This window comes from Lactuca virosa, chromosome 2, assembly GCF_052849685.1.
Source record: "Lactuca virosa cultivar CGN04683 chromosome 2, Lactuca_virosa_CGN04683_v6, whole genome shotgun sequence".
NCBI classification, from domain to species: domain Eukaryota; kingdom Viridiplantae; phylum Streptophyta; class Magnoliopsida; order Asterales; family Asteraceae; genus Lactuca; species Lactuca virosa.
In genome coordinates this window covers 256908141-256921003 of record NC_136427.1, presented here as the reverse complement: position 1 = coordinate 256921003, position 12863 = coordinate 256908141, and positions in this window count along the sequence as shown.

The window sequence follows — 12863 nt, the reverse complement described above, 5'->3', positions numbered from 1 at the left end:
TAGGATAAGAACCTAATTATTTGCATGTATCATAGTCAAACATAGATCCAAGGTTTCTAGGGTTGCATGTACACCATAGGAGTGTTAGAATGCTCTGAAAACCCATCAGTGGTATCAGAGTCTGGTTTGTTTATTTGATACTTGATGCAAAAAAAATAAAAAAAAATAAAAAAAAAAAAACTTGAAAATCGAAGTTTTGTTCAAAAGCTCGTATCAAAATTTCAAGTTTTGTATATGTACTTACGATTCTTGAAATTTTTGATATGAACATTCATAAACATATGAGTTTAGAAGATCATAGAAATTATGTGCTAATAATTGATTAGATTAATTCTTGATCTTTATGTGTTTTAATGGAGTCCATAAGTTATGGATAACCAAAAGTCACATTTATAAATAACCATTAAAAGAACACATAGGTTACAAAAAATGAAGAGTCTTCATTTTTAATAACCATTAACTCATAAGTTATGAGAAATGAAAAGTTTTGAAAGTTTACAAAACTTGCCCTCAAGTTTTGGAACATGTAAAGTCATATTAAAAACTTTAGTTCCAACCCCTAGAATTTTAAAAGTTAAAATTCAACCCTTATACTTTATAATATTATAAGTTTAATAATATTTATATATGTATAATATCAAGCCGTCTTACCGCTAGTACGCCTCATTCACGAAGCCGGTCTATAAGGGGGGTATAAGGTTGTTGCCTATAAAATGGCAACTTAATGGGTGTCCACTCTCACCCACCGCTTCCTTGATCGGTGGAGGGTCGTTAGCCGAACGGGTAGGACAAGGACTTATAAATTCTCATTAAAAATATAATGATAATACTAAAGTAACTAAACTTTATTGAATTCCCAATCTTAGTTATTTTAGGAAAATGTGAATAAGGTGCTAATCCATGAAATTACACTTTACACTTTGTTTAAGTCGTTAGTGGAGCGTGTGTGGTTAACCGGCACACTAACTTGAACTTAACAAGGTAGGTAAAGGGTGACTTAATGTTTATCATAGTATCGATGGAGCGTGTGTGGTTAACCGGCACATCGATTGAGGGGTAATACATTAAGGGTACCAAGTAATTTGCATGGTTACTTCACACCTTGTTTTGTGATCCTCGGCATCCCAATCACAAAACTTGAAGGGCACACTCGAGATTGAAACATGCCATTGAAGAAAGTTCAATGAATCTCAAAGAATCTAGGTGTTTCTAAACCAATTAAAACCTAATTAAATATTTCGTTTTTCATGGTGGAAATTGGTGAATCGTCATTCACCTACCTTCAAATATCTTATAGCTTAGATTACGGCATCCCTCTTCTAAGTTATAAAATATTGTGTTGGGTCCTAGCCTTAATATTACATTTGGGTGTTTTGTTAAGGACTATCTCTATATCTAATCTAATCTATTCCCTCTTCTTTTTAGATGTCTTCCAATAACAATGCTTCTGGCTCAAACCCTACTAGCTCCTTTTCTCTCATGAATCTTTGTGGGGGAGTCATCTTTGATGGGTCCAACTTTACAGATTGGATCAGAAACATCAGGATGGTCACTCGGTATGAGAACAAAGAATATGTTCTCGACAAGGAGCTGAAGGTACCCGAGCCAACTGCTACTCCTGAAGAGCTTGCTGAATATGAGGTACATGAAAGAGATGCTACAAAAGTGGCATGCATCATGATGGCCACCATGGCAGCCGAGCTCCAAAAGTCCTATGAGGACTATTATCCTTTTGAGATGCACCAGGACTTGATGGACCGCTACCATCAAAGTGCTCGTCAAGAGCGATATGAAATAATCTCCTCCATGATAACAACCCGAATGAAGGATGGTGAACCCATCACAGGCCACATGCAGAAAATGCAAAGGTATGTGGACCGTTTACTGAAGCTGGATGTGAACTTCCCTGAGGAGTTAGCAATAGACATCATTTTGCACTCCTTGCCATCGTGTTATGATCAATTCCGCATGACATATCACATGAACAAGGAAGAAGTCACCCTCAGCAAACTTCAAGGACTCTTGAAGACCGTCGAAAGTGGTCTAAATGGTAAGTCGGTTGTTACTACTCCTACTCCTACTCCAACTGCGGCCAATGTCTTGGCAATCGGGCATGGCAAAAGAAGAGAAAGAACCCTTCTAAGGGTACCAAGGGTAAGACCCTTGAAGGCTCCTCTTCAAGCAAAACCAAGAAAGGTTTTGTCACTCCTTCTGCTAACCCTAATGAGGCTGAATGCTTCTATTGCCATGAAAAGTCGCACTGGAAGCGAAACTGCCCAAAGTACCAGCAAGATTTGAAGGATGGGAAAGTAAAACCCAACCATGCAGGTATATACACTATATTGTCTAATAACTCACCTCATTCTAAGTCTTGGGTCCTTGATACAGGTTATGGTATTCACATATGTTGTGATTTGCAGGGACTAAAAAGAAATGAGAATATGGAGCAGGGAAAGATAAACTTGATCATGGGAAACAGGAAAGCTTCACCTGTCACCAAGATAGGAGTTCATTCCTTAGTGCTAAATAGTGGGTTTACATTAGATTTGAATAAATGTTATTATTCGCCAGAAATGGCAAGAAATGTTATTTCCTTTCATGCATTGTATAAACAAGGTTTTACCTTTTATTTTGATAATAATAATGGTAGTATTGATGCTTTCTTTAATAATGTTCTTTATTTTAAAGCATTACCTTGTGATGGCGTGTATGAAACTGTATCTGTTGTAGATAATCTCGGAAATAATGTATTGTGTATTAACTCTTCCACTAGCTTAGATAAAGCATCCTTATGGCATTGTCGTCTTGGACATGTAAGCAAGAAACGCATAGGACAACTCCAAAAGGATGGAGTCTTGGAGTCATTTGACGTAAAGTCAGATGATAGTTGTGAATCTTGTTTGCTTGGTAAAATGACAAAGTCACCTTTTACTGGCACTTGTGCTAGGGGTGAAGGTTTGTTGGACCTCATACACACGGATGTGTGTGGACCCTTCAGAACCGCCACAAGAGATGCTAATCGGTTCTATGTGACTTTTACTGATGATTTTAGTAGATATGGATATGTCTACCTAATCAAGCATAAGTCAGAAACCTTTGACAAATTCAAAGAGTTTAAGCAAGAAGTGGAGAATCAGTTGGGCAGGAACATTAATATGCTTCGATCTGATCGTGGTGGTGAGTATCTTAGTACTGAGTTCCTTGACTATCTTAAGGAATGTGGGATTGTCTCACAATTGACACCTCCTAGGACACCAAAGTTAAATGGTGTAGCTGAGAGGCGCAATCGGACTTGTTGGACATGGTTCGTTCCATGATGAGTCGAGCTTCGCTACCAATCTCATTTTGGGGGTATGCCTTAGAGACTGCCGCCCATATCCTTAATCTAGTCCCTACAAAGAAGGTTGCCAAAACACCTCACGAGGTGTGGACTGGAAAAGTTCCCATCTAGACCACATCAAGATTTGGGGTTGCGAGGCTTTCGTGAGACGCGAGACTCACGATAAGCTCGAACCCCGAAGCGAAAGGTGTATTTTCATCGGCTACCCACAGAAATCCTTTGGTTACATCTTCTACAGACCCAGTGATAATGTGGTCTTTGTAGCAAGAAGAGGATTCTTTCGAGAGAGAGAATTCATGAGCCAAGGAGACAGTGGGAGGCAAATTGACCTTGAGGAAATTCAAGAGTCAAGTGGTGAAGGAACCTCAAACCCTAGCCCTCAACCTGAGGATGAAACTCCTGTTGAGCCGACTGAAGAATCTATACCTCTGAGGCGTTCCACCAGAGTTAGGAATGCACCTGAGCATTATTATGGTTTTCATATTACTGCAGAAGGTGAGACACTTATCAGTGATAACACACTGGTAAATCTGGATGAGCCTAACAGCTACACGGAAGCCATGGCAGGCCCTGAGGCTGCTAAATGGAAAGAGGCTATGGATAGCGAGATACAGTCCATGTATGACAATCAAGTTTGGAACTTGGTTGACAATGTACCTGATCGTAAGATAGTTGGGTGCAAATGGATCTTCAAGAAGAAGACCGACATGGATGGTAATGTACACACTTATAAGGCACGACTGGTTGCAAAGGGTTATTCTCAAACTCCGGGAGTTGATTATGATGAGACCTTTTCACCAGTGGCCAAGATTAAGTCTATTAGGGTTCTGTTAGCCATTGCTGCATTTCATGATTATGAAATATGGCAAATGGATGTCAAAACCGCTTTCCTTAATGGAAAGTTGGCTGAAGATGTTTACATGGTTCAGCCAGAGGGTTTTGTCAGTACAGAGTACCCCAGTAGAGTGTGTAAGCTCGAGAAATCCATTTATGGATTAAAACAGGCACCTCGCAGATGGAATCTTTGCTTTGATGAAAAAATCAAAGAATTTGGCTTTTCAAGGAGTGAAGATGAATCTTGTGTCTATATCAAGGCTAGTGGGAGTATAGTCAGCTTTTTGGTACTGTATGTGGATGACATACTACTCATAGGAAATGACATCCCAACCCTGCAGGAAGTAAAGTCCTGGCTTGGGAAGTGTTTCGCTATGAAGGACCTTGGAGAAGCTGCCTATATCCTAGGGATAAGGATTTTGAGAAACAGGAGTAAAAGACTAATTGGACTTAGTCAAAGCACCTATATGGACAAAGTGTTGAAAAGGTTCGACATGCATAACTCCAAGAAAGGAGAGTTACCCATCCAGAGTAACGCCAGATTGAGTAAGACACAAATCCCTAGTACTGAGGCTGAGATAGCAGAAATGAGTCGAATACCTTATGCTTCAGCTGTAGGATCGATCATGTATGCTATGACGTGTACTCGACCTGATGTAGCCTTTGCTTTGAGCATGGTTAGCAAGTATCAGGGGAACCCTGGCAAGGCACACTGGACTGCGGTAAAGAATATCCTCAAGTACCTACGGAGGACTAAGGACTGGGTCCTTACCCTCGGTGGCAGTGAGGACTTGAGAGTTGTAGGGTATATTGATGCTAGCTTTCAGACTGACAGGGATAATTTCCGTTCTCAGTCGGGCTGGGTCTTTACTCTAAACGGAGGGGCAATTACTTGGAAAAGTTCCAAGCAGGAGACAGTGGCTGATTCCACTTGTGAATCAGAGTATATAGCAGCAAGCGAGGCAGCAAAGGAGGCTATATGGCTAAAGAACTTCATCGGAGACCTTGGAGTTGTACCAGCTATAAAGGAGCCAATGGAGATTTTCTGTGACAGCAATAGTGCGGTTGCCTTAGCCAAGGAACCAAGAGATCATGGGAGATCCAGACACATTGACAGAAAATATTACTTCATTAGACATCGAATAGAAGAAGGAATCCTCGTGGTAAAGAGGGTATCATCGGATGAGAACCCAGCAGATCCCCTCACGAAGGGACTGACTCGGGCTAAGCATCTCCAGCATGCTCGGAGCATAGGGCTGAAGGATGATATTAGTTTTAGTAGTTAGATAATCTTGAAATTTGTAAAATGTAATTGACATTTGATGATAAATAAAAGCTGTTATTTATGAGTAAAGTGTTGCTATCTCTTGTCAATCGTTTACTATTATTTCTTTTTGCATGTTTTGACTTCCAGAATAATTATGTTATGGTTTATATCATATTATTCAAACTCTCCACAGTCGGTCATATGTTGGAAGTAGATATGAATCAAGACTGTCATGGGTTGGCTTGTAGAGGTCTAAGATGTTAGACAAAGCGGGGCTACAGCACTCATGAGTGCTCATAAGTTCTGAGTATTGGATTCAACCCACGCTCACTTGTATCACTTCATGGAATTTATTTCGAGTGATCGTGAGACGGTAATATCATATAAGTCTTCAAACCTAGAGATATGATTTGTTGCCTATGAGTTGGTTATGCATTGATTGCACGAAAACGCATTGGTAACTCGATGTTATAAACCGTGCTTTTGTGTGTAATTCAACAAGTAGTAGAGCAAACATATGAGTCGAAGTTTATCTGTTCCTTCTAGGATTAGAAGCGATATCTGGGCCCCTCGATGATTTTGTTTTGACCTATGTACCGGGCCCGGTCAGAACTAAATTGATGTGTTCAGTTAAGTTCTATGTCAAACAAATCGGAAATCGGGAAACAAATGCTGGACAATAAGCAAGACCATGTTCCATGTATTTGTCCGGCTGATATCTAGAACAGAGTATTATATGATCACTTATCTAAAATGGCGCTTCATAGTTCAACAGAGTTTAAAGAGCTACGATTGTTGATCGGTTCCTGAAGTCATACTTGCAGCTATAGTTATTAGACTTATCCAAGTGGGAGACTGTTGGATATAGTGTCTAAGTCCATAACTATATTTGGTATGTACTTGACCCGACCCGGCATGATCCATTTGGGTTGCACTTCACCCTAACAATTTATGGATAATCGTTTGAGAATAGTATAAGTTATGATTTATTAATATATTATAAGTCCTAATATATTAATATAAAATCATATTATTTAATTAGTATTGATCTATAATTAATCTAGAATTAATTTAGAGATCAAAAGTATGACTAATTAAATATGGGCTCTTGTATTTATATAGTGTGGGCTAATGCTTATTTGGAATGGGCTAGGCTTGCATGGAAAGTCCATGGATACTCCATGGAGCTTTAACCCATGGATCTCATGGAAATGAAAAGACATGGGTATTAGGGTTTACATGGATGTAACCCTAATCCACCACACTATATAAAGGAGGCTTTGGTTCTTGAAATCACACGAGTTATGGTGAGTAAAGTAAGAGGGCCGATTTCAAGAAGGTGATTACTATTCTCTCAAAGTTCCAAGTTTGTGGTGATTTGTGATTTCCATTTGAGGCATCCACACTATTGGTGCTAGGCTCTAAAACTCCAAGCAATCAACTACAACTACAAGGTAAGTAATTCTACTAGCTTTATTTGATTCAAGTTCCCCATACCATGCTAGATAGGATAAGAGCCTAATTATTTGCATGTATCATAGTCAAACATAGATCCAAGGTTTCTAGGGTTGCATGTACACCATAGGAGTGTTAGAATGCTCTGAAAACCCCTCAGATATCTGAGGTAGATTTCTGATTTCCCACACTTCCTTGCTCCTAGCCCTTTGTTCTCCAAGCTCTTCTTCTCCAAAGATCTCCTCCCCAAAGCTTTAGACACACAAGAATGAAGCACCACACGAATTAGGGTTTTCAGGGCTCTCAAAGGACTGCAAAGAGGCCAAAGGAGGCTTATGCTTCCTTAAATAGGGTGCAAAACCCCGGGATTTAGGGTTTCATCTGCCAGCTCCTACTCGTCGAGTCCCTTTATGGACTCGGCGAGTAGGCCACTAAACACGCGTACCAAGCCCGTTGCTACTCGACGAGTAGGGCAACCAACTCGTCGAGTAGGCCTTGAAACCACTTAAATTCTTATTTAAACAATACCTGAGAATCGGGGCGTTACAATTCTCCTCCACTTGAACTAGACTTCACCCTCGAAGTTTGCTGGAATAAACAATGCCGGGTAATGCTCCCGCATTTCCGCCTCCGGCTCCCACGTCCACTCGGATCCTCTCTGATGCTCCCACTGCACTTTTACCAAAGGTATTTCTTTGTTCCGCAAAATCTTCTTCTTCCTTTCCAAGATGGCTACAGGCCTCTCCACATAATTCAGGCGCTCATCGACTTGTATATCATCCAGCGATACTACTGCCTCCTGATCCATATTACACTTCCGCAATTGCGAAACATGAAACGTGCTATGAATTCGGCTGAGCTCTTCAGGTAGCTCTAGCCTATAAGCCACTCTGCCAACCCTGGCAATAATCCTGAATGGCCCAATATAACGGGGACCCAATTTTCCCCTCTTCCTGAAGCGGATCACACCCTTCCAGTGCGAGACCTTCAGAAGTACCATGTCACCAACCTGAAACTCTAAATCCGATCGGCGTCTATCAGCGTAACTCTTTTGCCGACACTGAGCGGTCTGCAGCCGCTGTCTGATCTGCTGGATCTTTTCGGTAGTCTGCAAGACTACCTCCGTCCGACCCATCACTCTGTGTCCAACTTCACCCCACCAGACCGGGGTTCTACATCTCCGACCATACAACAGCTCAAAAGGCGCGGCGCCAATACTGGAATGATAGATGTTGTTGTAGGCGAACTTGTTGGGTTATGAGCATTCTAACACTCCTAAGTGTACATGCAACCCTAAATACCTTGGATCTATGTTTTCTCTATTACACATACAATTATGAACATCCAAGGTATTATCCTAATCTAGCATACAAAATAATAAATATAACAAGATAGAATACATACCTCTTTGATGTAGAATGTCTTCATGAAGCTTGAATGCCTAGTGCCCCAAGTGTGACACCTCAAATGGTTCACACAACACCAAATACACTTGGAATAACTTGAGAGAAACTTGAACACTCCTTAAAATCGTCTAGCCCTCACACTCACACATTAGTGCACGATTTCTTGAGCCATGGGATTCTTTTATATGGTGGCTATTAGGGTTACACCATGTAACTCATAACTTTACCCATTCCTTATGCTCCATGGATTTTAACCTCCATGGAGTATCCATGGGTCACCCCATGGACTTAGTCCAACATAAGGAATCTTCGATCACAGGCCCACATATATAAGAATGAATGATTTACACAATCAACCCATATATTTAATTAGTCTCCTTTTGATCACTTAATTAATTCCAAATTAATTCTTGATCAATACTAATTAAATAACCTTATTAATATATTAGAACTTATAATATATTAACCAACCTTAAGTGTTATTTCTCTCATTATAGTCTATCCAAATGCATGATGCCATGCAACCCAAATGGACCATGCCGAGTCGGGTCAAGTCTTACCAATTATAGTTATGGACTTAGACATTAATCCAACAGTCTCCCACTTGGATAAGTCTAAAACTATTCTTGCATATGACTTCAAGAACCGACTGGCAATCGTAGCTCTCAAAAGCTTCCGTCGAACTCTGACCTTGCCGATGATCTCTGACATTTGTCAATGTCTTGTCCATTAGATAAGGGATCATATATTCCTCCATTCTAGATATCATATGGACTGAGACATGGATTATCAATCATTCTCTCTGTCCATTTGTTGTTTCCTGATTTCCGATTCATGATGACTGACTGATTGAACAAATCAAATCAGTCCTGGCTTGGCCAAGCACTCACATGTATCATCTTTAAATCATCGAGGGGCCCACAGATATCGCTTTTATCCCGAAGGTAAAAGGAATGGATAAACTTCGACTCATATGGCTTGTTCTACTACTTGTTGAATCATACACAAAGGCACGTTTTATAACATCGAGTTACCAATGCATTTTCGTGCAATCAATGTATAACCAACTCATAGTAACAACTCATATCTCTAGGTTTCAAGAATATAAGATATTATCGTCTCATGATCACTCGTGATAAAATCCATGAAGTGATTCAAATGAGCGCGGGTTGAATCCGATACTCAGAACTTATGAGCACTCATGAGTGTTGTAGCACCACTTTGTCCACCAACTTGGACCTCTACAAACCAACCCATGACAGTCTTGATTCATATCTACTTCCAACATATGACCGACTGTGGATGGTTTGAATAACTTAATCATTCAGGAAGAGCGACTTAGTTATTCTGGAAGTCAAAACATGCAAAGTGAAACACAAGAATAAATGAATCAAATATAGTATCAAACCCTATGAATATAAATAAACACTTTTATTTATCACCATACTGATTATTCATTATTCATTGTTTCGGTTTTATCAACTTTATACTTGAATTAAAAACACTAGTTGTCCCATGCTCCAAGCATGTACACTATGTTTTTCTTAAACAATAGCTTTGCCATACACCAAGTATGCACTCTATGTTTGTCTATGATCCTTACTTTGTGAAATAAACCAATTGAACATAATTTCAATGATTCTAATTTCACACTCCCAAATCCTTATCGAAAAATGTGAGAATTTCAAATTCCTATCATTTATCAAAATCTGTTTAGATTTTAAACTTATATGCACTGACCCTCCTGTAATGAATATGTACAAAGTCACAAAGACTTGTCAACAGTCATTATAAGGTATTCCAATGGAGATCAACTCCATGGAAACTAAGTCTCATATTCAAAGTACATTGCTTTGGACATGCTTCTTGCATTAAGTTTTCTAATCTTACACAGATAACTTCCACCTATGGAGACAACTCCATATTCTCATTTTGACTATCACTTCTGAATAAGAGATGCCTCTTTTCAGAATATGTCAATATGGTCCTTCCAAAATTAGCACTATACTTCCAACTGTCCCTGAGCAACCAATCTTTGGTAAACCTCAGATTGTCCTCGACAATTGCTTAATCATTTTAGTCATATCCAATTCTAGACCTTTTCCCTTCTTAATGCCTCTGGGCATTTGGAAAAATTTAGAAATGACAAATATTATAGCACATGCAATCGATCCTGTACCCAAAGCAAATGGTACATGATTCATGATGTCTCACATAAAGACATGATTCTAGACCAGTCTTTTGCTACAATATTTTTATTTGCCATGTTTTCAAAATTTGACTATGAAGAGGGATGCCGTAATCATAATCGAATTTTGAGAACGCAATATATAGAATTTCCTTAAGTTGAACCAATCCAACATGAAATTCATATATATATTCTTGACTAAAGATGATTAAGGTCTCAATCTAAGCCTTTAGAACTGAAATGAAGTATATCCTCTCCCTTAATTATAGCAAAACAACTTTTTCAATCCCTGCAGCCTCACGAATTGAAACTTTTGTTTTCTATAATTAACATTGCTAACTTGCAACACTAACAATAATTATCATGCTCCCACTAACATGATGATTATTAGCATAACACTTATGTTCCCACTAGCTTTGACATGTACTCAGAAATCAGCTGGACTTCTAGAAATCAATACTTTATTGACTTTCTTACCAAAGTTCAGATTTCTGATACGAGATGCTTTGATAAAACTTTATCAAAATCATACACCTTTCCTTAGGTAGCATGCATGTGTGTCTAAACAATTTCAGAACTATGAAAACGGATGCCGTAATCATAGTCTCAATTGTTTAGACCTTTTGCCATCTGCTTCAAATCTACTTGGTGGAAGTGTTTCCTCACCATCATTTTCATGAATCGGAGAGAAACCTTATGACCCTTAGATTTTATGGTGTATGTGTTCTTATCCATGTGAATCGTCAAAACCATAGTCACAAGACAAGGATAATGACAAATCCAAACTCATATGGACTGAACTTATGCAATCTTAACTTCTTGCCACCTGGCAGTACATGGCCTGCCATTGCTTCCAAGTTGTTATGCAACCAATTGAGAACTTTCAGACCTCCTATGCAAAGCCAACTTTAACTGGAATGGGCACAGAATATGTCAACACGATAGGTTATAAACCTCAAGTCGTGTGCTAGTGAAGAACCTCAGGTTTTATTCTTGATTAGTTCTTGAAATTCTTTTTAGGATCTTTAAGACTCCCACTATCCTCTTGACATATAAGACTATCTTGCCAAATATTCAAGAGATAGTGCGGATTCTTTATTAAGACAAACACTTCACACAATTGGCCTTAGTTGGTCTTTGTTTTATCCAAAACATCACAACTTACCAATTTCAAATGTACAAGAGTAGGACACTTTTACTCTTACATTTGACAAGTGTTTTAAACCTTTCTTTAAGATATGTCACTCAAGTTACAATCTTGGAGTATGACTCTAAGAATTGTTTTGGAACGAAGTATGACTCATCTTCCTGATCTAACCATTACAACAATTCATGACTCCTCTTCTTAGTCATAAGAATGCACTAAGATGACCTTTAGAGGACTAATTGTGATATGATTTCTAAATCATTAAGATGATCACAAACATGATACTAAAGTACTCTCCCATCTTTTCAGATTTGAGAAACTTTTATCTTTCTGCCTAATTTGATTCTTCCCATTCGTTCTGCCATACATTGAGACTTTTCCAATGTTTCAGAATTATACTTAAACTTGTAAGTATAACCATATTTACTAAACTTTAGTAAATCAAATAGTCTTAACGAGCTTTGTGGTGGACATGACCAGTGCACAAGAATGTGTACTCGATCCCTTTACTCCTTCACTTGACTCACACATCCATGTGAACAAGTAATTAGTCTTGATTTTCCAATGCTTGAAAGTTCTCATTCATCATACTATTTAACTTGCATGATTCCAAGTTTCGGTCCAATTGAAACTTGGGTGATGAGGAACTTTCCTGATTTGGTAAATTTAGACACTACCACAAATGAAAGAATCAAATCCATTTTCCAATATTGCTGTCAGTGGAATCATATAAGCAACAATTTTCCACAAATGCCATTGTAAGGATATTTCAAATAAATAAAATTAAACAATTTTCTTTTATTTTAAAACTTTGCGGAAAAACTTATCCTTACAATCCACATGGAAAATTGTTGTTATCTATTCCTTAGCAATATATCATAACTTCTTAAGCAACTGCTCAAAATTCTGATGCGATCGAAATCCACCTTCGCGATCAGAATCAGCATATACTTCCTTTAAGATTTCTCTCTATTCTTTTATTCTTAAAACATCAACATGTGACCCAGTCACATCATGTAATGAGGATCTCAGAATAGAACTTAACAGAGTTAGATAATGGGCTCTACCTGATGTAGAGTCAAACTTATTGACTTTAACATCCTTAGGTAAATTTGGCAGCTTTGCAATCAACGCCCCTTCCTTTGGCAAAATAAACATATGGACCCTTTGGTAATGGGACTATCTCAGACTTAGCCTTTCTCTTTACCATTTGGTCAACCGGGTTG